At 46.2% G+C, this 24,674-nt stretch overlaps 1 protein-coding gene across 2 annotated transcripts in view; it reads left to right on the top strand.

Annotated features, from left to right (window-relative positions):
* The first annotated feature begins 14,538 nt into the window (after positions 1-14,538).
* The window catches only part of RAB23 (RAB23, member RAS oncogene family), a 548,767-nt gene continuing 538,631 nt past the window's right edge, over positions 14,539-24,674 (top strand). Inside the window, exon 1 of one of the 2 annotated variants that reach the window (XM_078647983.1) lies at positions 14,539-15,017. The gene's annotated coding sequence lies outside the window, so the exon portion shown is untranslated. The remainder of the gene's footprint in view (positions 15,018-24,674) is intronic. The other variant, XM_078647984.1, reaches the window with a different exon arrangement.

The raw sequence follows: 24,674 nt of genomic DNA, 5'->3' as shown, positions 1-24,674 counted from the left end.
CCCACTCCTTATCCGTCCATTCCCTCCCCCTATCCGTCGCCCATTTGTCTCGCAGTGGCTGGAGAGTGACCTGTGTGTGCGACAATAGTGCCTGCACTAACCAGTGAATCACGTGTGACCCGTTCCCCATGACATGGAGATATTGTATCAGTTGGTGTGTTGGTAGTTCCTCCGTGATGTCACCCCATGCCTGCGTGTATGTGCGTATTAAGGATGCATGCTGCAGAAACTGTCCGGCAGGAAGGCCCGTGTATTCTGCCAGTGTTTCTAAGGGTATCAAGGCTCCATCGCATACAGATCCGCCTTGGTGTCCACTCCAGCCCTCGTCCACTGGTCCAATGCAGCTTCCGTCACCACTCCTCCGGTTCGGGGAGTACCTAGGAAAGGCAGGACCGGGGCATAAGGCTTCGTTGAGCGTGTTAACCGTAGGCTGCGTGTGTAGCATTTGCGCGCCACCGCCAGATGCAACTGCTTCGGGCAGTTAATTTTGGTCAAAGGGTGAAATAAAGCATGGATCTGCACCAGGGTTAACATTGTGGTGTCCGTGTCACCTAGGTTCTTGCCACTCAGCCAATCGGCCGCCCATTGCAGCTGCGCCGCAAGATAGTAAAGTTCATGGTTGGGGACTGCGAGACCTCCTGCATCTGTGGATGCATATAGTTTTGTCAGCGCCACACGAGGTCGCCCTGCATGCCAGATAAGGCCCCTAATTAGAGTTTCCAGCTCTCGGAAGATGCGGGTCGTGACATACACTGAGATGTTAGAGTAATAATACAGTAACCTCGGCAGTATTATCATTTTAGTTAGCATCACTCGGCCGGGCACATTAAGCGGGAGGGTCTTCCAAAAGGCTATTTGCGCCTGCACAGAGGAGAGTGCCCTCACCAGGTTGCCCTCTAGTACTTCAGCCGGGGACCTGTATATATAAATACCGAGATATCTGATTGTAGTCGGGTACCAGGCGAGTCGTGAGCTATTTATGTTGATCTCACTTTCCCGTGTGTCCGAGCTAAACGAGTATACCCCAGATTTGGTCCAATTGACCCTGAGTCCCGACATTGCCTCGAAGGTGCGGAAGATGTCAGACAGCACTGGGGGTATGTGCGCCAAGTCCTTAACATATAAGAGCAGGTCGTCCGCATATAGCGAGACCGTGTGCATGCCATCGGCCAGCGGTATTCCCCACTCCGCTCCCTTAAGCCTCAAAATTTCCGCTAGAGGTTCCATTGCAAGCGAGAAGAGCAATGGGGACAGCGGGCATCCTTGTCTGGTGCCTCGCTTGATTCTGATGGATTCTGACAGCAGACTGCCTGTGCGTACCCACACCTCAGGCCTCCGGTATAGCAGGCTCACCATGTCTATATAGTCATCACCAAGGTTAAATTTTCGCAGTACCGCTATCAAATAAGGCCACTCCACAGAGTCAAAGGCCTTCTCCAAATCTAGCACCAGGCACCCAGACTGCGGCCATTGTCGCCTGGCATACTCTTGTACCCTGAACAGCCTTCTTATATTTTGCGAGGTGCTCCTAGTAGGCACGAAACCATTTTGATCCCCGTGCACTAGGGTGGTAACAAACGGGGCCAATCTTTGGGCTAGTGTTGAGGCCAGTATTTTATAGTCTGTGTTTAATAAGGCTAATGGTCGGTACGAGCCTAGGTGTGTGCTATCCTTGCCTGGTTTCGGGAGGTAGATGAGGTTAGCTTCGTTTAGTGTGGGAGGTAGGGCGGAATCTTCGAGAGCCGCCGCGTACTCTCGAAGTAGCTCAGGACCCAGTATGTCAGCGTAGGCCTGGTAAAACTCTGCAGGTAGCCCGTCCGGACCCGGCGATTTGCCGTTGGAGAGGGCGAAGATGGCTGTACGCAGCTAATCTGGCTCGAGTAGGGGCCTCCATGTCGGTACGCTGGTTATCGTCCAGTTCCCCCAGTGTGATGTTGCTGAGATACTCGGCGATATCAGCAGTGGTGACTCGCAGCCGAGAGTCGTATAGTGTGTGGTAGTGTGCAGTGAAGGCCTCATGTATCTTGTCTTGCGTGTATACCACCCCGCCCTGGTTGGTTTTGATTGCCATCACTGGAGTCATGCGATCCTCCTGCCTGATCAACCAGGCTAGCAGTTTACCTGGCTTGTCACCCATATGGTGTGTGCGCGCTGAGTGGGCCGCATAATTGAGGTGGCGCAATCTATCTAGCAGTGTCTCATGTTCCGCTCGAGCCTCCGATATACTCCGCTCATCTCCCTCCCTCTCATCTTGCTCCCACTGTAGTAAGCTTGCTTCAACCCTCGTCAAATCCTTTTCCAGTTGTTTCCTAGCATTAGCTTGGGTTCCTAGGCAGTGTCCCCTAATCACTACCTTAAACGCATCCCATTCTACCTGTGGGGTGGATGCAGTACCAGTGTTTTCCTCAAAATAGAGCGCTGCCTGTGCATGTATAGAGTTCCGGAATGGGGCGTCTAGGAGCAGATCTGGCTGCAATCTCCAGGTAGGTACCGGTGGGCGCGGCTGTGCCCATGTCAGGTCCAACATGTGTGGGTTGTGGTCCGAGTGTATACGGCCGATAGTATGCGTCTGTGATGTGGGGAAGCAGTTCGCTAGTCACCATGTACATGTCCAACCGCACATGTAGGGAGTGCGCTCCCGAGTAGTAGGAGTACACCTTAGCAAGCGGATTACGAGTGCGCCAGACATCGTGTAGATCCCATTGCGTGGCCCAGTCTAGGAAGGCTCTCATAGCAGTGAGTGTTGGTGCATTGGGCAGTGGTGGGAACGAGCGGTCTAACGTTACGTTCAGTATACAATTATAGTCACCACCCAGTACCCAGGGAATCCCATGCCATGGCGATAGACTAGCCGACAGTTGTGCCAGGAAACCAGCCTGGTCCACATTAGGGGCATACAGTGAAACCAGAACTATCGGGCGCCCATCCAATCTACCATTCACAATTACAAATCTGCCCTCTGAGTCTATGTGAGAATGTGTGACTGTCAGGGGGGTACCCGGTCTTGCCCACACTAGCACCCCCCGGGCAATGGATGAGTAGCTCGTGGCGTAGAGTTGTCCGCGCCACCTGCGGTGTAGGGCTCGGGATTCTGTCTCGTTCAGGTGTGTCTCCTGTAGGAGAGCAATTTGGGCCCGGTGACGTTTAAGGTATGAGTAGATTTGGTATCTGCGGGATGGTGTGTGCATACCTCGTACATTCCACGTGCAGAGCTTCATTTCCGGCATTTTAGTTCTTCAGGGAGCACTCCACCTCATCGCCACCCAATAGGCCACTTGAGTTGCATCACCAAAGCACCCACGCACACACCTCCAAGGACACCGTTATCATTGCCCACTACATCAATGCCATAAAAAAGGGGGGGTAGGTAGAGCAATTCAACTAATGTAAAAAGCCATAAAAAACAGTAATTCAAAGTCATAATACCAAAAGGGCGGTTGCCAAACATGCCTCCGTCCAAACTCTCAAGGAGATAGTCTAAGTCTAAAGTCTAGGGGGTCATTATACGTTGTGCACCGTTACCGTGACATAACTACTGGACATATGTAGGGGGCCTCTACCCCTCCCGGTTTACCCACATGAGGTTGGGCTGGTGTTAAGCTAAGCCCTATGTGCCTTACTTTGTGTGTCCCAGAGAAGTCACAATCGGTCTGGTCAGTCGAGACCTACTGACCCCACAGCCAGGGCATCCGCAGCCCCCCCGCAGCTCAGCCCCCGGAGGAGACCAGGCGCCAGGCGGGCCAAACTCACCACTCCGCTTTACGTGCAAGGAAGCGTTCGCAGGGGGATCATGTCACGGGCGGATTTGGTCGGCTTGTGCAGGGATCATCCAGAAGTAGCAGGGTCCCACAGTGTTCCAGAACCAGCGCCCAGGCCAATCCATACATCGGGTCGCAGTTAATGGATCAGGTCCGCAGTTTGTGGTGTGACATCCGGTTGCTCCATAGAAACCTGGGAATCCGGCAGTCCATAGATGGCCTCATCATCACTAGGGAGGTCCCTAGGGCTGGCATTCGATGCTGTGTCCGTGGTTGGGGAGCGGCTGTGTTCCATCACCATGCGTAGGGCATCCTGTTTTTCTCGTTGCGTGGTCTCCTCTGGCCGGCCAGCTCCTGTCGACGCCCGTATCCCACCGGTCGATGCTGGCCTGTTCCTGCGTCTCCTCCTGGGGTCCCTGGCTCGCTGTGATGCAGAAACTCCAGCCGCTCTCCGAGGGGCCGTGTCCGTACCATTGTCTAGCCAAGTCTCGACCTCCTCTGGGTCAGTGAAGAAGTGTGTCTTGTCTTGTGCTACCACCCTCAGCTTTGCAGGGAATAAGAGGGAGTATTTAAATCCGAGTTGGCGTAGGCGTTGTTTTACTGCGAGGAAGGAATGTCTCTGTCTCTGGACTTGTATCGTATAATCCGGGAAAAACATTATTTTGCCATTGTCTATCCTAATGTCGTGGAGCTGCCTTGCTTCTCTCAGGATAGCGTCCCGGTCGCGGTAATTCAGTATGCAGAGCAGCATTGGTCTGGGGTTTGACCCCGTCGGGAGCGGTTGTGTTGGTACTCGATGTGCCCGTTCCACCACAAAATGAGGCGATAGTCTGCTTTCGGGGAGTAGGTTCTATAGCCAGTCTTCCATATGTACCGCAGGGTCTCTTCCTTCCCATCTTTCCGGCACTCCCACGATTCTAACGTTGTTTCTTCGCGCCCCTCCTTCCGCATCCTCCGCGCGCTCTTCTAAAAATTCAACCCTGTTCAGTAGGTCTTGCACATGTTTGTCAGCTTGGGCGACTCTGGGCTCAAGCTCCGACATACCACTTTCCAGGGTCGCAGTGCGGTCTGCCAGTTTCTTATGGTCAGCTCTTAAGTGGGTGAGGTCAATCGCGACACTGTCAATTTTGGTTGCCAGCGAGGTGCGGGTGAGCTGGATTGACTCCTCCAGTCTCTCCATTGCAGCCAGCATGGTGTCGAGCTTGGCCGTCATGTGGTCAGCATCCGCAGTTTTAGAGGACTTTTCCATTTTGCCCCGCAGCTGTGTTGCTCCAGTGCCAGTACGTGCTCTGGTGCCCCCAGACAAGAGCCGTGCGATGAATGCGGGACCTACAACTGTAGCGGTGGTGAACACTTGTCCTTGGAGCGCCGACAAGGGCCCAGGGCGGCGCAGGGGCGATGGCCCTTGAGTCTAGGTATGGTGCAGAGAGAACCGTCGCGTCCAGGTCGGCGGCACCCTGCCTGCACTGCCTCACGTCTCTGTCCCGGCAGCAGGCGGGAGCCGCGCTCAGTTCTCTTCCCTCTAGGCGTGATTCGAATTTGCCACAATGGTGCTCCCTGAGGGGTCCATGACGCTCGCTGCGGTTCGTTTGTGTCCGTGTCACCCTTCGTTCAGTGCAGCCAGCGGTGTTCTCTGGCCAGCACCCAGCAGTGCATCAGAGTGTTCAGGGGGTGGAGACAGGCCCGCATAATTATTGTGCTCCTTATCCTCCGGCTGTGGTCATCTCTCCGCTGCGCACCGCAGGACAACGCCGGCGTCTCTTTTCCTGTCTGCCTGTTCTTCCCACCGAGCTCCGCCTCCACGTCTTCCTGCCGGGCTCACCCCTCTCCGCGGGGCCGCAATGCCGGCGCGGCTCGCCTCGGTGGGTGCGTCACTGCTGCCCTCTTTCCAGCACCCCCGCTCCCGCACTCATCAGGCCAGTCCCGCTAAGGCAGGTGTCTCGCTCTTCCTGTGCCCACTGGTCACTGCCACATGCGTAGCGAGCAACATCCGCGTCTCGCTGGGGTCGCGGCCCTTCTACTTCTCCTGCCGCTTCCCAGAGCTCAGTGTATGGGTCGCGATCTCGACCTCTCCCAGCGGCAGCAGCTAGCCCGGGTCTCAGGCGTCCCCCTCACCTCCTCTCACTCGCTCCGTCTCACGTCAGTGACCAGCGGGCAGTTGTCGCGGCAAGGGTCGCAATTCAGCATCGCCCGCAGTTCACCGCCTCGGGCCGCTCCGGCGGTCTCGTCTGTCCTTGGCTGTCGCGGCCGACTCGCGTCCCCGGTCTCCTCAGGCCTCAGCACAGGGCCCAACGCATGGCCGAAGCCCCGAGCTTTCCCAGCAGCGGCGTCCTTCCTGGTCTCAAGGCGCTCGGCCACTCCACCGTGGGGACCCTCGGTGCGGTCGGAAGTCTCCGATCTCCTTCGAATTCGGTGAGGCAGTTGTTCGTGGCGGCTGGGCTTTGATCTCAAATTTTCAGCCAGTTCTGTCGGATAACTTGCGGGAAATTGCACCGGGAAGGGGAGCTCAAGACGGAGCTCTACCCGAAAACGTCCATTCCCGTTGCGTGCATAACCACACCCCATCCAGAAAGTGGTTGATGATTATTAAATGTCATTATATTGTGCATGCAGCTGAATTGGACCTTTCTATTTACACCACCAAACAATTGTATTTAACATCATGTGGAGCATGCTATTCTTAGTAATCCAAAAAATGGCTGATGATTATTAAATGTCATTATATTGTGCATGCAGCTGAATTGCAGAGTGCTTTTTCTCCGCATTTGGGGGCAAACTAAAACTCACCAGGACTCTTCCTCTTGCTCCAGCCTCAGGCCCCTTGCTTCTGGAGCCGGTCTCCCTCCGCTGCCGCTGCCGCAGCCACCAGACATCCAGCGCGGCTGCCGAGTGGGGTGGGACTACACCTCCCAAGAGCCTTTGCGGCCGGAAGCCGCACACGCCCATCCAGCGCCCGGTGGCGCATAAGAGTCCAGGAGAGCTCCGGTGGAGCGGGTGCTTTTTCACTGCATTTGGGGGCAAACTAAAACTCACCAGGATTCTTCCTCATGCTCCAGCCTCAGGCCCCTTGCTTCTGGAGCCGGTCTCCCCACGCTGCCGCAGCAACCAGACATCCAGCGCGGCCGCCGAGTGAGGGGGACTACACCTCCCAGGAGCCTTTGCAGCCGGAAGCCGCACACGCCCATCCAGCACCCGGTGGCGCATAAGAGTCCAAGAGAGCTCCCGCGTCGCGGGACGCGCGCGGGCGGTGCCGGGGTAAGCCCGGGCAAAGGGCCGTCAGGGGCCAGAAGAGGCCGGGCCGGGCCACAATACTAACATTTGACTGACAAAATGAAATAAGACTTTTGGTCTAAGATGGAAGTATTGATGAATTTCCATTTAGAACCCATTTTAACCAAATTAGTTGATATCGAAAACCGGTTATCATGCATAGAGAGCCAACTATTAAATACTAGTACACCACAAGCGGAACTGAGGTCTGGGTTAAATAAACAAATGGGTAAAAATAGAAGTGGGGAAACTGTCACACCGGACTGTTCAGGGCAAAGTATGATACAGCCTGGGATGCCTACAATTAAGAGCAAATTACCGAGGGCAGGAAACACCCAAAAAGAAGGTAGACCAGAAAAAACCCTGCCACGGAATGTCCCCCACACCATCTGCATGTAGACAGACCAGATTCCATTCTAAATTTGCCACCCCAAACTACACCTTATATTGTTGTCTTAGCAAACGTATGCCCATTAACATCAGGGGAAGGGGAAGACTGGCTGTCCTTGAGAAATAAATCGTTGCATCTCAATAATGCTAAGACAGGAATAAATTGTAACGTCTTGTTTCCTGAACTTATCATGGCTCGAAGGGTCGGATGGGTTGGACCAAGTAAGAAATCACTGGAGGGGGATTGCATTGTTCTAACTTTTAGGACCCCAGGGCTAGTGAGAGCCATAACTGATAGGATGTACGGTCAAATCATGGAGAAATCAAAAGTTATGATCCTACCATTGGGATTCTTTTATCATCCCCCCAACTGGCAATCCAATCCAATAAGAACAGAGTGCCAAAATAAAGTAAACCAGCCACCAGAGTGTCCACCATGGTATCACGTAAATCGTTTTGGCCCTCTGAGCACATTAGCTGAGGTTGACTGACTACAAATAGGGACTCCAACAAGAAATTATGTAAAAGACATGACTATACCCTTATTACATCACAAGGACATTAATGAGTGCACATTATTTACTGACCCTTTGGGGGAAGATGGAGATCCACAGTTGTCCCATAATATGGACAACATGCGGGTATTGACTGTAGTTCCTGAGGATAATCATAATATGATAGATGTTGATCAAATGGGGGAAGGGTTTAGCATAAGTAAACATCCAGAAATAATAAGTAATCAACCTGATAGATGTATTTTCCGCCTAATCTCGTGGAATGTGGCAGGTATCTCACGAAGATTATTTGATGAGGTATGGATGAAATATATAAAAACTTTTGACATCATCTGCCTCCAAGAAACCTGGAGCAGAACTGACCAAAGTTTGGATGGATACTACTCATTTGCTGTTCATGCTGAACCTTCATTGGCAGGGAGGGCAAAAGGTGGCCTAATGACCTCTATTTCGGTAAAATATAATTCACTGAAAACACATAAAATAGTGGTCTCCCCATGGTATCAATTGATCTTGATCACAAACCTGCTTCCTGTCCCTCTGCTTCTAATAAATTGGTATTATAACATTTTTGACACTCATACTACATCTGTTATCGACGGTTTACAGGTTGAAATAGCCAAAGTGACCGAACGCTTTTCACCCCTGTGTATTATGTGGTTAGGGGACTTTAACTGCAACTCATGCCATCAAAGTGGGACCAAGGTTTGTGGTTTACTAGATACAAATGAGCAACCACTTGCACATTTTAAGCACACCACACAGGGAGACGCACTGAATAACATTATCGTTATAAACGATCTTTGTATGCTAGATATGTCGACTAATACCCCATCGGTGCCGATACCAACTTTCCAAGGGACTGGGGGTCAAATGAGTGTAATTGATTTTGTATTGATTTCTAGTAGATATGTTCATCTTATTGATGACTTCAGAATAGAAGTAAATCCTGCTAGTGATCATAATCCCCTAGTTTTAATGTTGAATTCTGTTGTTGAAAGTAAGGAGTCCTCCGAACAACCGATGAAATTCAGTCAAAACCATGGTCTTAGATTAAAATGGGATAGGGTTGATTCCAAAAAATTGGAGGAAACCATTTTTAGAGCTAATCATTCACAAGTGGATACTTGTCTAATGAGTACCTGTGAGCCTGAACTGATAGTTCAGAATTTTGAAGCCCTTTGTGAGAGTGTGGCTACATACCTTCTTAAACCTGCTGGGAAGGGCGACACCCGGGAGAACAAATGGTTTGATGCTGAATGCTCCGCGGCACAAACATTATTGAAGAAGGTACACCGAGTCCCTCGGGATAAGGAAATGGTAAAAAAGTCAAGGAGAATTTATAAGGAAACCATTGATAAACGAAAATTGGAATTAAAAAGGAAGCCTGGGATGACCTTGAGAAAGCCTCTGATTTGAGGGATAGTAGATTATTTTGGGAAGTAATAAATCGTCCTTTCTTTAGTAATGAAAAAAGAAGCATGATTGTCCATATAACTGGGGAGACTTGGGAGACCCACTACTCTAGGATTTTTAACCCAAAGGGTGCCACTTTGACAAATGAAGGTGAGGATGAAATCAATTTTAATATTGAAACTGCACATCAACTCAGTTTCTCTGGGTGAAGTGGAGGAGGCACTGAGAAAAAGTATTCCCCTTAAGGCACCAGGTCCCGATGCTGTACCATTGGATCTTTTTAAAAATAATTTGGATGTATGGGCACCACTGCTGCTTAATGTCTTTAAGGCAATTATTGTTGGGCGTATCCCGTCATCCTGGAAAGAGGCAGTAGTTGTGCCAATTTTCAAAAAAGGTGAAAAAAGCGACCCTTGCTATTATAGGCCAATTTCCTTAATAGACGCCTCTTGCAAGTTAATGGGGAGAGTAATATTGGCCCTTCTGGAGACATGGGCAAATTCCTCTGCCCTTATTGTGGACTCACAGTATGGGTTTAGAAAGGGTAGGGGGACAACGAAGCAATGTCTCAATTTGGCCCTGATTATGGGTAAGTACATGAAGGCCAGGGGTGTTTCTATACATCTGGCCTTCATGGACTTATCCAGTGCCTTCGACACTGTGTGTAGGGGGAAACTGTGGTTGCTAATGGAGGCTTTGGGGTTTGAGGAATCTTTGGTCACCCTGCTGCGCAGATTACATGCTGCTACTTCTGTGGCCATTAGATATGGCCCTGGGGGCGAAAAGACAAGGCCTATCCCATCAACCGAAGGTGTCCGTCCGGGCTGTATCTTGGCCCCTTTTTTGTTTTTAGTTTACACAAATGGTTTAGAGAAATTTTTAGTGGAAAAAGGTTCAGACTTCCCTAAAATAAACGGCAAACAAACGCCTCTATTGTCCTATGCTGAAGATAATGTGTTAATGACCCTAACTGCAAACAGTATGCAAATATGTTTGAATGCTTTTAATAAATTTATGCTGGGTTTAGACCTTAAGGTCAATTTTACAAAATCGTTCACAATGGTCTGCGGTCCAAGTGGTACAAAAACTTGTAGATTTGTTGTCAATAATCTAAAAGTCCCAAATTTTAATTACTTGGGAAATCTTTTTAACAAAACTCTGAGTTGGGATCCTCTAATAACGACACGAGTACAAAAGACCACAAGATCAATAGAGGCCCATTTTCGCTTTGCAAGTAAACTAGGCCAAAAACCTATTGCTGAATTGAAGACATTATATAAATCCAAATGCCTGCCTGTCGCGACCTATGGAGCGGGGGTATGGGGATACCATAAATGCGCTCAATTACAAGTAATGGAGAACAAGTTTTTAAAACTTCTTTTATCAGTTCCGAATAGCTCTCCAAACATTTTTTGTCACACCAAATTGGGTTTAGATTTCGTGAGTGACATCATCCATGTGTCCCCATTTCTCCTATGGGAAAAAATTTGGTCCTCAGAGGATTTGCAGCTTTCAAAAGAAATCCTAAAAGATTGTGTAAATTTGGATCATGCTATGCAGATCCCATGGTTGCGTTATGTGAAGGAAACTTTTTATGAAATTGGCCTTGGACATTTTTATGATAACCCAGACTCTATTAATTTAGATACATAGAATGTGATTAAGAATGCATACCGTAATATCTTGGGTTCATCAAAAAATGATGAACATCTATTATACCAGGCAGTTAAATCACAGCACCGATTTTATTTATCGTTTACTATACACACGCAATGGCGTTTTATTTGACCCGATTTCGTTTAAAGGCACTGCACTTTCTAGTTGCTTTCCCGAAGCAAGGGGGTTGGTGTGAGAGGCTACCCCCCTGCCCATGTGATAGTGAAGCCCAACAATGCACTTTGCACTTTGTGCTTTTTTGCACCCTTTATAAAACTCCAAGAGATCGATTTATTAAACCCATTCTAAGGGAACTCAGACCCTGTAATTTTAATGAAGGTTTTGAGTATTTAAGATCATTACAAACTGCTGCCATATGTAGCGCCATGCTTAGTTTCATTAGATTGGCACTTTTAATTAGGAATCGTTACTGATAGTATGTTATCTGTTTTGATACCTTGTGTTTTAAACTGAAAGAAATTTTTATTAGTATGTACCCTTTTCTTGATATTTTTGCCTATTTTAGTGAAAACCATTGATATCTATGGAATTGATAATCCATATGATTACATTTAGTTAAAATTGCACTAAGGTTAAGCCGTTTCCTTATAAAACTAAAGTGGGATAGAGTGAGAGGCTAACTTATCTATATATCTAATGTTGTAGTTTGACAATGTATAGTACATTTCACATTTGCTTTTGGCTTTCAAGGAAGTAATCAAAGTTTGTAAAATTAAGTTGGCTGGCGTGAGAGGCTAACCAACTTATATATGCAATATTATAGTCCGAAATTGCACAGTACACATTATATTTGTCAGATTATGTCTAACAGAACTTTTAAATGTTTCTGGAGGTATATTTGATATTTGATTTTGAAGATCTCAGGAAGTCTGGAGTAATAGATTATCATAAATTGTCTTTTCCCTTTTTTCTGTAATTTTATTTTCAGATCTGTCGGAATGTTTTTTAAGAATTTTTTGCTTTTTTACACAGAATATAATGTTTATTGATAATGTGCTTATGATTCCCTGTATGTTGAGTGTCTGACCCTTTGGATATGAAATACCATCTGTGAATTTGTATGCTAAAAATGTATACTTTTATGATTCTTTTCGAATCGAATAAAGTTATTTATGATGATGATGATGACACTTTCACTGAAGAAGGGTTACCTGTACGTCTCATTACTGACAATGGTGTGCAATTCCTATCTAATAAAGCCAAAGCGTACTTTAAAAGAGTTGTATAACCCATTGTGCCACTTCTTTATATAATCCCAGTGGGAACTGTGTTATTGAAAGGTTTAATACAGTTCTCAAGAGCGCCGTACAAGTTGCTGGTGTTGACAATGACAAATGGGAACTGCAGATAGTCAAAACTGTATGGATGTATAGACGCTCCACCAATGTCATGACTGGTTACTCTCCTTTTGAGATTATGATGGGTAGGCTACCCAGAACCAAGTCCAATCCAGCGTGGTTAGCTCCCTCTACCGCGTCCAATTTAGATTTAGTAGCTTTTAAACGAAAGACTTGTTCAAAATCATGCTATCAATAAGGAACAGTTTGACAAGAAAAAGGGTTCGAAACAAGACCCCATTGTCAAAGTTGGTATGCTTGTAAAGGTAAAGAAACCTTGGAAAGTTAAAAAGGGTGAGAGCCAATTCATGGGGCCTTTTGAAATGAAAGAGGTTCTCAAAAATTCAGTGAGACTTACTAATAATAAAGTCTGGAATTTGAGCAGAATTGCTGTTCTCAAAGCCAACAAAAGTGTATATCTTAACTCTGATGATGAACCCAAGGTTATAGACAGTTTAGACAATGAAGATCTAGTTATTGTCCTGTTCCTATTCCCAATGTTATCAATGTTCCCAATGATATTGTAAATACTGAAGAACTTGGTAAACGTCAACGGAAGAAACCTGGTTGGATGTCTGATTTTGTCTCCCTCGTGAGAGACATATTTGTAAATTGAATGTTTTTGTTGTTTTTTTCATTAAAGGGAGAAGATGTGTTACATACTCATTCTATTCTCATTCTGTGTTTTTCTCGTGCTTGCATGCACGTGCTTGTTCTCTGTGTTTATTTTCTAATGCCTTGGCACGAGCAATGCACCTTCAGCTATGTTTACATTTAAAACATATCTGAAAGTGAGCGCGCTACAGAATGCTATAACACAATACATAATAATGAATAACATAAAATAAAGACTGCATATTAATGAGCATTGAAGTAGAAACAGATCATTACAAGCGCACGAGACAAATCTCAATAACTAACAGTAACCAATAACACTGAACTAACCATTAACCTTGGGCTCGTCAGGGGTAGTAACTTATTGTAATTGCATTTACATAGCGCGTACTACTAGTAAGCGCTATATAAATGCAATTACAATTAATGATGTATAAGCAATATGAAGGCATACCAATGTATAACACTTTCACTGATCAGCCCTGTCTCACTCTACTACATCCGATGCAGATGTCTGAGGCGCCGGTGCGCATTTAGATATGCTGCAACACCGCTGGAGAGTGGATAAAGGCTCTGAACATAAGTAGCAGCCTCCCTTGTGAGCTGTCACATTCTGAAGCGAAGCAGCCGGGTTCCTGCTGAGTCACTCCACGCTGGTGGAGTCGCCCGCCACCAACACAACTCAGTGGGCCTATCACGTAGGTAGAAGTAGTAGGCGGCTCGGTTGTTGATGGTGTCTGCAGGAGCCACAAGGTGGACCATGCAATGAAAGCGAGGGAGGAGGAGGTGGCCGACCAGCCGTTCGCCTCATATCACAGAAGCATCATTCTATGCCCGAGGGAAGAGTCGAGTTCATCACTGAAAAGTATTCTCCATGACTATGGAAGTGCCTTCCCAGTGTGTTCTGGTAGTTTGAGTGTTTACCATTTATTGCAGTATTATCTTTGTACCTGTGTATGGTACCCTTTTGTAACTTGCACACGTCACTTTTCTCTTGTAACACACTGTTTGCTACCTCTCACATTTTGTTTGCTTTTGATACTTCCACAAGTGCCACCATTGCCTACGTAACGTTTGTTCTTGTGCCTGAGTGTCTAGCATATATTGCAGTATTATACCTCTAATTGTACTGTTTCTCTTGTAACCTGCACACTTGTCACTTTTTCCTCCTGAATTGCACCGTTTGCTACCTCGTGTATTTTGTTTGCTCACAATTGTCACTTTTACCTCATGTAACTTAATGTCTGCATTTGTAATTTTGGTTCATTTGTAATTTTCTGTTCCTATTGTGAAGCGCTCTGGCGCCTTCGGGTAAAGTCCGCGCTATATAAAAACGCATAAATAAATAAATAAATAAAATAAATAAAGTGCTCGGACTCAGCTTATTGCTCCCATCATGTGACGCCGTTACCAGGGACGCCGAATGGGGCGTTGCTCTGATGGGAGCTATGGGAACTAGACGCTATCGTGTTGTAAAGGGCAAGGGGAGGAGACACGGTCGTGACGCACTGTACAGGCCGGGTGGCTGTAGTCTTAGAAAGTCTATTTACCATAACTAAGGGGCAGTTCACATGACATTGTGTTTGGTTCGTGCGCATGCATGCAATTTATATGAACGTCTGTCTTTATCTACATAAAGCTTCGGCTCACTGAGAAAGGGGGCCTAAAGAGCCAGGTCGGTCCTCGACAACTGAAGGCTGAACTTTAAGAAGGTAAATTATGTGACGAAGGTAGGGCGCAGTTGGGACAACTGCGCTAATGAATTGCAGCTTAGTTAGCCGAGGAAACTGAGAAGCTCTTCGACAGTCTCGAACACCGTGGCAACACAGCAGTGGAGTTCAGGAGGGAGTGTTGGGAATGGGGGCACAGGAAGCGACGCACACGTGACGCGAGTACAGGCAGAGTGGTTCTCGGTGGCGGAAGTCTACTCGCCAAAGTCGGTTCTGTTGAAAAGGTTTAGGAGCGTTCCAGGCGTTCCACCGAGAGCGGCAGTCATCTATTGAAGACCCGAGAGCCTTTCAACGACGCGTCGGCACCAGGTACGTTCTAAGCCAGAGAGCATTAACGGGTGAATCTTGGACCCTGCAGGGGTGAGCCGCCTTCTTTCAGCGCGGAGTTGCTGGTAGAATTGCTAGGTAACCGGGGCGAGGCGGGCAGCCTTTAATCCCAAATGCCTTGAAGCGATGAGTTTGGCTGTTGCCGGTGTATCAGTGGATTAGTGTCGGGAGGCTGGATCCCTACCTAGGCGTGGCGCCGGCTGCATCTCGCCGGGTCCTATGCGCATTCCTCCAACGCACCTAATTCGATTTTTGCAATCATTGGCTGTTAGAAGTATGTCGACATTGTAGACTTTTGGCTTATTCCGTGGCCCTCAAGACGGCTCGAAATTAAAACAAATTCCTTATTTTGTATGAGTTTGAGCACCCAGAATCAAATGCTGTTTTGCCCCGGATCTGAAAGCCCTTGCGACTGAGCAGCCAGACACACTCCTATTCCATTTTAAATGTTTATGATTGAACTCCACAGGTGATGTCCTGTTAGCGTGGTACATTGTAGGTATTTATTACTTGTGCGGATCCCCCACATCTGTAGACCTAATCAATTCATCAAATGCAACTATTTAGTTCACTCTCACAACTCACTTTACGAAAAGTGCAGTTGGTTGATATTTCGTAGTATGTATACAACACAAACTATGGCAAGTGAACCACGCAAAGTAGTTACACGTTCTACTATTCTGTGCTCCTGTATGTAGTCTGATAAAAAACATCACCTCATTTGTGTGGGTAGGCGTAGTACCCAATACAGGAAACGGCCCAAAATGCAACTTAGATTTGTCACATTTTTCCACTCAAAACTGACCGTTTTTTTTTCCCTCCAAAATTGGTAGCTGTACATTTTGTTCCTTAGCTCAGTTGGCACCCAGGGAAACCTAGAAAACTTGCAAATTTCTTAAATATAGACACCTTGGGGAACACAGGGTGGTGTGATTTGCGTGGCTCACACCAGTTTTTCTTTAACTCAGAATACCTTGCATGCCCTAAACTTAGACTAGACACCTTGGGGAACACAGGGTGGTGTGATTTGCGTGGCTCACACCAGTTTTTCTTTAACTCAGAATACCTTGCATGCCCTAAACTTAGACAAAAAACAAAGTTTCCTTATATTTCTGTGATGAAAAGCTCTGGAATTTTCAGGGAGCCTCCAACTTCCTTCTACCAAGCAATCCTCCAAGTTTCCCCGATAAAAATGATGCCTGGTATGTGGTTAAGCCTAGTGCTCACAACAGGAAACTGCCCCAAACACACCTGAGATGCATCTCTTTTTCCCCCACTCAAATCTGACCCATTTTTTGCAAAGTGGGTAGCTTTGTCTTCTGGGCCCTAGGCTCAGCCTGTCACCCAAGAAAACCTAGCAACCCTGCACATTTGTGAAAACTATCCAACCAGGGTAGTATAGGGGTGCGTGACTTGCATGACTTTTGTGGTAAATAGTTATATGTATTTTATCTCTCTACCACTGCATCAGAATGTCCTGTGACATCATGGAATGTTAAGTGCCTGACTCTAGCTAGAGAGTCAGTTGGTCATCTCAGGCTGAGGAGCTGGAAGCTCTCTCCTGGTGGGGTTTTCTACTTATATCTTACTATCCTGTAACCTGCCACCTAACTACTTATTAATAAAGAGGGATCTACAACTACACCTGGACTACGCATCATTGTTTGTGTACCACAGTTTGGCGACGTTTCTTGGACTAACCTACGCTGCACAGGAAGAGGATTGCAACTCAGCATTTAAGGGAACCAAGGACTGTTCTGGGACCCAGTTTAAGTAACTACAGGAGTTGGCAAAAAGGAAACCAAGGACTGATATGAGATCCAGTCAAAGATTAAGAAAGAAGTAAGCTTATTTTCTTTTGTAATTGGAGAAACGCCCAGCAAACCCCACCAGTGTCCTCTTCACCCTGGACAGCCTCCACCCTGTGCGTTTGATAAGTGAAGGAGTCCACTGCGACCTTGCTGTCATCTGGAAATTAGTTATCTCCAGCCACAAAAGCGTGTGAGATTCAGCTGGCTTGATCACCCTACTGTGTCCCAATGGCTTTTGCACAGTGACAGTTCGCCCAGCGCTAGCAGTTTCTTTCAAAACTGCCAACATTAGTGAGTGTCCTATCACGACTGCCCAGCACTGGCACCACCTTTCACTTCAAAATTTTTTATTTTTGTTATGGAACTTTCCAACACTGCCTCATCACAACAGTTAACACCGTGTGAAGCTTCCCCTGCTTTCCCTGTCCTAGCGGTGAACTCGAGAACAGTGTCTTCGTAATGAGCAGGTGAAGACTGGATTGCATTTAGCGGTGAGCGGTGAGTGAAAGACAATTTTGTTTAGTGGTTTTTTTTTGTACATCCATGATGCGATGTACTCTTTGACAGTTGAACCGCTACATTTTGAACAAGCCTCCTGCCATGGCGCACGCATAAACTTACCTGCCTCGTGAAGCCGTCATCTCTTCTTTTGTGACGTTTGCTCCGCTGACACTGCCTCCTGTTTCCGACTTCAGATAGCACGTCTTCATCGTGAGCCATCCGGCGCGGACGTAACGCCATGCCGTCAAATTGTTCGGAGTTGCTGCGCGTCTGCGTATGTGTATCTCTAGTGCCGTCACTCGTTCAGAGGTATTTCTGCTCAAGCCTGCCCTGCAGCACCAGTCTCTTTATACTTGTCAAATATTTGGAATACTCATTCTACTGGCTAGAGCTCACGTTTCTTGACATCGGCTAAATTCAAGTTTCTCTACATCGTAAATGCTACGGACCACAAATGAAAACTCAGAAGTGTACTTCCACACGGAATGCACTACGTCTCTTGACTTTTCAGAGGCTGTTTCCTTAAGGACTTTATAGCTCACTTTTCACCCTGATGGCTATGTGCACCTTTGGAACACCGCAAGAGTTTTCACTACATCGCGCTGTTCATTTGAAGTTTCTCTCTTCATGGATCTGTCTACGAGGACCCCGGGTGAGGTATCGCTCACCGGAGCTAATGTTTTTTTTTGGTGTTGTCAATTTCTTATGCTTCAGATAATCTGCATATCAGTGAATATTGTGGGTTGGTTGGTATGTTGAGCATAATGGATGGTCCTATTTACCTTGTTCAGGTTGTTAGTATGTTTTTCTTTTGTGTTTTTGGTTATCTGTGGCTGTTTTGTATTGTACCCACCATTGGGAGTTTGGGTTAGAGTCCTAAGGCAACGTTATAACACTGTTGTGTACCCTTAATTATAGGAGGATTTTTGGCCTATCAATGCCATATTTTGAAACTAGAACAATGTTGTACCTTATGATGTGCTTTATATATCTTAATATAGGTGATGTTGTAGTTTTTGTCACACAAGGTAGGTATCCTATGTTTCACTCTGCTTGTACAGTTAGTGTTTGTGACTTATTAATTCCCCATCCATATACTTAGGGTTAGAACTTATGGTGTACCCTTACTTAAGGGAGGTTGTGGGGTTGTAGGGCCAGTCAGTGCCTACATTTTGTTTCCTGGGGACTTGACGTTACCCTTTGGAAAAGTTACGTTGCGCACTTTCACGTGGTGTACCCTTTTATTAGGGGAGGTAGTCTGCATGTAACTAGTTTGTTAGAAAGTTTCAAAGATTAGTATCTTTGTGTACCCTTTTCTGGGGAAGGTGGTGTGCGTTGTCAGCGCCGCTATTTATGTGATGTTATCTTGAACAATTTCTACATTGTTCAATGGTGTACCCTTTTGTTAGGGGAGGTTATCTGTGTTGGTCTAATTTGCATCACTCTGTGTGGGTAGTTGAGGTGCGTTGTCAGCGCTATCTCTTGGTGTAGTTGCTCCACTATTGCCAGTGTGCGACTACTGTGTGCTTTGTTCCAGAGGCGTTAGTTTCCTCTGGTGTACCCTTTCCTGGGGAGTTGTTTTGCTCCACAGTTTAAAGATTGCCTTCCTTAGTGTACCCTTGAAGGGGAGGTTGTTAGTGCACGTCATGCACTAGTCTTTATCGCAAGGCTTTCCTTTTCTGTGTAAGTTGCCAGTTTATCTTTTTGTGCTAATTTCCATCTGCACTCATTTTTGTCATACAGTTGTTACACCCTGCTTGATTTGCCAGGATCGCTACCTTGTTTTTTTTAAGGAGGGTGGATGGGCATGTTATGTAATTTGCATTTTATCCATCTGTGCATCTTATGTTTATCTTTCAACATGCCTCTTTTTATTGTTCTTTGTTTATGCTTTCATGCTTGACTTTCCTGCTTTTCAAATTGTCCCTTTTACTAGCTCAGAAGTCTACAGTCTTCTCTGAATCCTTCTACTCCGTCTTGACTTCTTTCTTGCTGCTGTCTGTTAACGGAAGAGGATGTGTGGTAAATAGTTATATGTATTTTATCTCTCTACCACTGCATCAGAATGTCCTGTGACATCATGGAATGTTAAGTGCCTGACTCTAGCTAGAGAGTCAGTTGGTCATCTCAGGCTGAGGAGCTGGAAGCTCTCTCCTGGTGGGGTTTTCTACTTATATCTTACTATCCTGTAACCTGCCACCTAACTACTTATTAATAAAGAGGGATCTACAACTACACCTGGACTACGCATCATTGTTTGTGTACCACAACTTTCACTAGGTAATTTTACCCAGAAGCCCTTGCAAATGTCAAACTTTGGTTAAAATAAACCACACATTTTTCTCACATTTCTGTGATGGAAACTTCCGGAATTCACACAATTCCAGCATTACCCCACTTGTGCTGATTTAAAAACGTTGTGCCACATGTGTGGCTGGGCTACTGCCTGCGACAGGAACGGATCAAGCCAAGGTCAATGGGAGCACTCACATCTAGAATAAGAGCTGCAAACACTAGGCTGAGAGGAATGCTCCTTGGTGTAAGTGTGACTACAGGGGATCCTGGGCCTTCCTATGTGGGGCTCAGTTGGCCTTTAGCTTGGGTGACCAGAGTACCTGAGAGGCTCAGCAGTTGCAAGTATTGTTTTTTAGGTCTCGCCTACGCAGTGCGCATGCACTGCATAGGAGACCTTTAGCCGCTGTGCAGCTCTTGTTACAAAGCACATACTCGTGCTTGTGGCGGCAAACGGCTTGCGGGAGTGCGCAACCACGCGCCACAAGCACAAGTATGTGCTTTGTCAAAAGAGAAGACTCCCGCGTCCCCGCGCACAGCTTTCCGTCATGGGTCTTTAAGCGCTCGCGGCACTCTAACAGCCCGCGATCACTTTTACGTGCACCTCTCGCGTGTGAATGCTTGTTTTTAAATTTTTTTTTTACTTGTAGCGCGAGGTGCTGTCTATCCCTAGCGCGCGCTTCAATGTTCCTCCCCCACCACAGAATGCGACTCGCGGCCGCACGTGTTCCACAACTCCTGGGCTTGTTAAAACTAAGTTGCGGTTATCATGCCGCTAACTTTAAACAGGGCTTTTGATTTATTTTCGTTTCTTTGTCATTCAGTGTATTTGCCTGCTGTCCTAGTTCATTACCAGCATGTTCCCCATGTTAGTTTCATTCACATTTATTTACTGCGTGTACAACATTGTTGCAAGTTACTATTTCCTATGCTAGTTTATATTTGACTGCACATGCCAGTTTATACCAATGTAGCTTATCACTTACGAAGGAGCATTTCTGCGCATGTTTGTCCCTGTGCAATGTGTTGCCACTAACTCTGTGTTTTCAATTAAGCCCAGTGCTAATAGACTTGTTTGCGATTTTATGTATAATGAATGGTCACTATAGGTGGCTCTCTTTGTTGTTTTTTTATACATATATATATATTTTTTTCAACCGCTTCCCAGGCGTCTTCCCCTGCCCCCCCCCTTCCCCTATGATTTGAGCACACTCAGCATGGTTTGTCTGACATTGAATCACGTTGATGGTGAGTATTTCCTTTTTTAGGAGTCAATTCGAGGTTTTTGGCATCATGTAACTGTTACTTCTCCTGCTGCTCTTTGGCTTCCCTACAATTCACATTTCTCTCGCACACCCTCACCAAGTTCTGCCTCTAAATCCACTGGCCCGCCTGTCCATCTCTCTCTATCCCTCCTCTATCTCCCTCCTCTCTCCCCTCCTCTAGCTTTGCTTGGAAGTGAACTCAAATGAACGCTTCTCTACTCCGCCTCTCAGGCAGGCACCCACCCACCCTCTCCATAGGATGTCCAGGCTCCCTCTCACATAAGATTAATGCGCTCAGTTCTCTCCAATCAGGACAGGGCTCCCCTTGGAGACATGGGAGAAAGACAGTTCAATTGGCAACAGCCCTGTGTTGTCGGGTAGAGTTTTCTTTTAATCAGAGCAGTCTTCAACTTGTGAAAGTAAACAACTTGCACAGGCATACTTACTACTTACCCCAGAACAGGAACTGCCAGAAAAGTTATTTGCACCAGTCAAAGAATATTTTCTTTAATGGACTCAATATTGCACAGTGTCACTCGGTTTCCCCCACTGTGCAAAAATTAAAACTAACTCTTAAAAAAATAAAACAAACGTGTATCTCATAGATGTACGCTCCTGGGCACAAAATGTTGAGTAATGAATAACTTTAACACTGCCCACTATATGAGAACAGACGCACAAACCTACCCTTCCCTCTTCTAAAGCCAATTATCTGTGCCTCCTCCAGTTATGCTAAGCGCCGGCGATTACTCTAACTTTTCATTCAGTACAAAGGCACACGTGCTGAAAGCTAATGGGGGAGGTCATTCAATCACAGCCCGTGCATGACATTGGTTAGAGAGTTAATTGAAAAACAATGGCCCTTGACAAGGGAAATTTAACAATTCCAATAATTATAGGCCACAGTGTGCACTATAATGAACACATAGTCCAGCCGGACTGTAAAGTTTATTGAATGATAAGATAATTTAAATTCAGCGACAAAGAATAAAACAAAGGGACACAGTCCTGCATCCACAATGCTGCACACACACTACACATAACATGTAACTAGAATTTTTCAGGCATTTACAAGAACAAGAGCGAAGGACATTAAGGTATGATCGCTTCATATATGTGAAAAACACATGAGTTTTAGCACATCATAGTGAACTTAGTGTTTAACCACATATTTTTTGTCGACGGCGTTTCGATCCAATCTATAATAATGGATCATCATCAGGACATGTAATAAGTAGCCTGAATAAAAGGCCTGTAATGACAGGAGGGAAGGGAAAAACATATAACAATGATTATGCAACCAAGTATATTCAACTTTAAGTTCCAAGGCATACTCATACCATGCATGAGCGTGTCAAAAGTCAGACATGTGCGGGGTGTGAGGCAATCTGTACCAGGCATCCACGACATAAAAGTGAACCATGCCTTGATCAGAATGGTGAGGTGCATCCTAATGGTGCTGTGCAGTTGCCTAGTGCATCCGGAGCCGGTAATTCTGCGTGAAAGGACCTTTGCATTAACGAGAACGTGGTGATTGTGTTGTGCCCCCATGCGAACGCTGTGATTTAGACTGCCAACCACGTTGAGATTACATGGGTCCCTAGGGTAGGCTTGCAATTTCTATGAAGCTAGGGGCTGCTGCGGTCGAGGTCAGTGGTTGGGGCTGATCTAGGATTAAAACAACAGAGGCTTACCTTAAGATAAGGCTAGGTGCGTAATGGATTAAATTGGCACCGGCACCAGGCGAGCACATGAGGATTAAAATAACCTGTGGGGAGCAATATTAGATCAGAGTGGGTTCTTATGGGGGCATGATCAGACTCTGCAATTAAGCTGTAAAAAGGGCTTACCTAATTGGGAGGTTAGCCCACGTCTAAGGAACTCCCATGGGATCAAACTGTTAGATGAACCGTTCTCCCGCTGGACGGACAAACATCGGACAGTCAGTCGATGTATTCGTTATTCAATTTTACCTATGGGGCGGTAATTACGACCAGTTAAAGCCATACCAAGGACCGTGTTCGGTTATTAATAACCGTTAAGGGGCGTCGCTTACCTGGGAGTTTCAGGTTCAAACTCCCTTGTACGAGACACCAGACCCAGACCGCATCGAGTCCCTACAGTTTTCATACTCCAACTTTTGGAGATATGTTTGACCAGGAATTTCTTCTCCTTCAACCAACAATACTTCCAACAGGTCAAAGGGACCGCCATGGGGGCCATTTTTGCTCCGAACTGGCCATATTGTTTATGGACAAGATAGAGACAGATTCCATCCTAACACCCTCTAATCCTTTTTCATCATGTATCTCTAATTGGAAACGATACATTGATGATATTTTTTTGATTTGGAATAATGATGAAGGGAATCTATTGCTCTTCATTCATTGGCTAAACAATAATTGCTGTGGCTTGACATTTACTAGCTCTATTGACACCCAGTCCATTGCCTTTCTAGATCTAAATATATATCATCTTGAAGGTCACTTGCATACAAGGTTGCACCGTAAACCTACTGAAAGAAACACTCTGCTAGCCTACAATAGTAATCATCCCAGAGCCCTTAGGGATTCCTTGCCCTACTCCCAATTTTTACGCATTAGAAGAAATTGTTTTGCCAAGGAAGACTATTTTAAGGAGGCTGGTGTGCTATCAGAAAAATTGAAACAAAGAGGCTATCCCAAAAGGTTAGTCAGGACAGCAGTGAAGCGCGCGTGGTATTCACCAAGGGAGGCACTCCTCTGTCCAAAAGAAAGAGTCCAATAATAGACTAGCTTGTGTGACCACTTTTTCGCCAGTGTCTAATGAATTAAAGAAGAGCATACTTAGACATTGGCCCACCCTGAATGCTGGTGCCCTCAACTTTGATTTTCCACTGTTTGCATTCAAAAAAAGTTCAAATCTCAAAGACCACTTGGTCAGGGCTGCCCTACCTAGTCCTCCCACTCTGGGTACAATTGACTCCCTTTGGACACAAACACCATTAGTGGGCCATGTCAAATGCGGTTCCTGTAGCGTATGTGAGTTTACCATTGAAGGGAAGTCATTTGTATTTGATAAAGTCACTATCCAATGTAAGCATTTCACTAACTGCAATAGCACTGATGTGATTTATTTGATTGAATGCCCCTGCAAATTAATCTACGTGGGACAGACAAGGCAAAAAATCAAAACAAGGATCTGTCAACACCGGAGCCGCGTGAGATGCAAGACACCAAATGCTCCACTGGTGGACCACTTCATTGACAAGGGCCACACGGACAATGATTTAAAATGGACTGTGCTCAAATCTGTCAAATTACCCCCTCGGGGAGGTGACATCGGACTCTTGCTCAATAGAGAAGAACTCAAGATGATATTAATATTTGACAGTATACGAAATGGTTTGAATCGCAGTGAGGACTGGACCTCACTTTTGTGAATTACGTTTATGAAATAGTGGTTGTTTAATTCTGGATGGACCCCCACTTCTGTGAATATGTATGTTAACTAATGGGTTGTTTAACCACAGCCCTGTTTTTATTGTTCCTGTATTGTCAAATAAGTCACATGCATTCTGTCGAATTGCACTCTCCCTGGGTTTATCGCTCACCCCCACTTACTTAAGCTATTATAATAACCACTCCAATATGTCTGCCGCCTAAATTCTAGTCCCCACCAATATGGCCGCCACACTTCTCCATTTGCCTACTCCAATATGGCCGCTGCGTTGTTTTCTACCGCTATCGCCCGCGCCACTGCACTCCACGGCGCGACCAGGTACCGGGATG

Source organism: Lissotriton helveticus, chromosome 6 (genome assembly GCF_964261635.1).
Source record: "Lissotriton helveticus chromosome 6, aLisHel1.1, whole genome shotgun sequence".
Taxonomy (NCBI): domain Eukaryota; kingdom Metazoa; phylum Chordata; class Amphibia; order Caudata; family Salamandridae; genus Lissotriton; species Lissotriton helveticus.
Note: the sequence above shows the minus strand (reverse complement) of the source record. Positions and strands in the feature narration are given on the sequence as shown.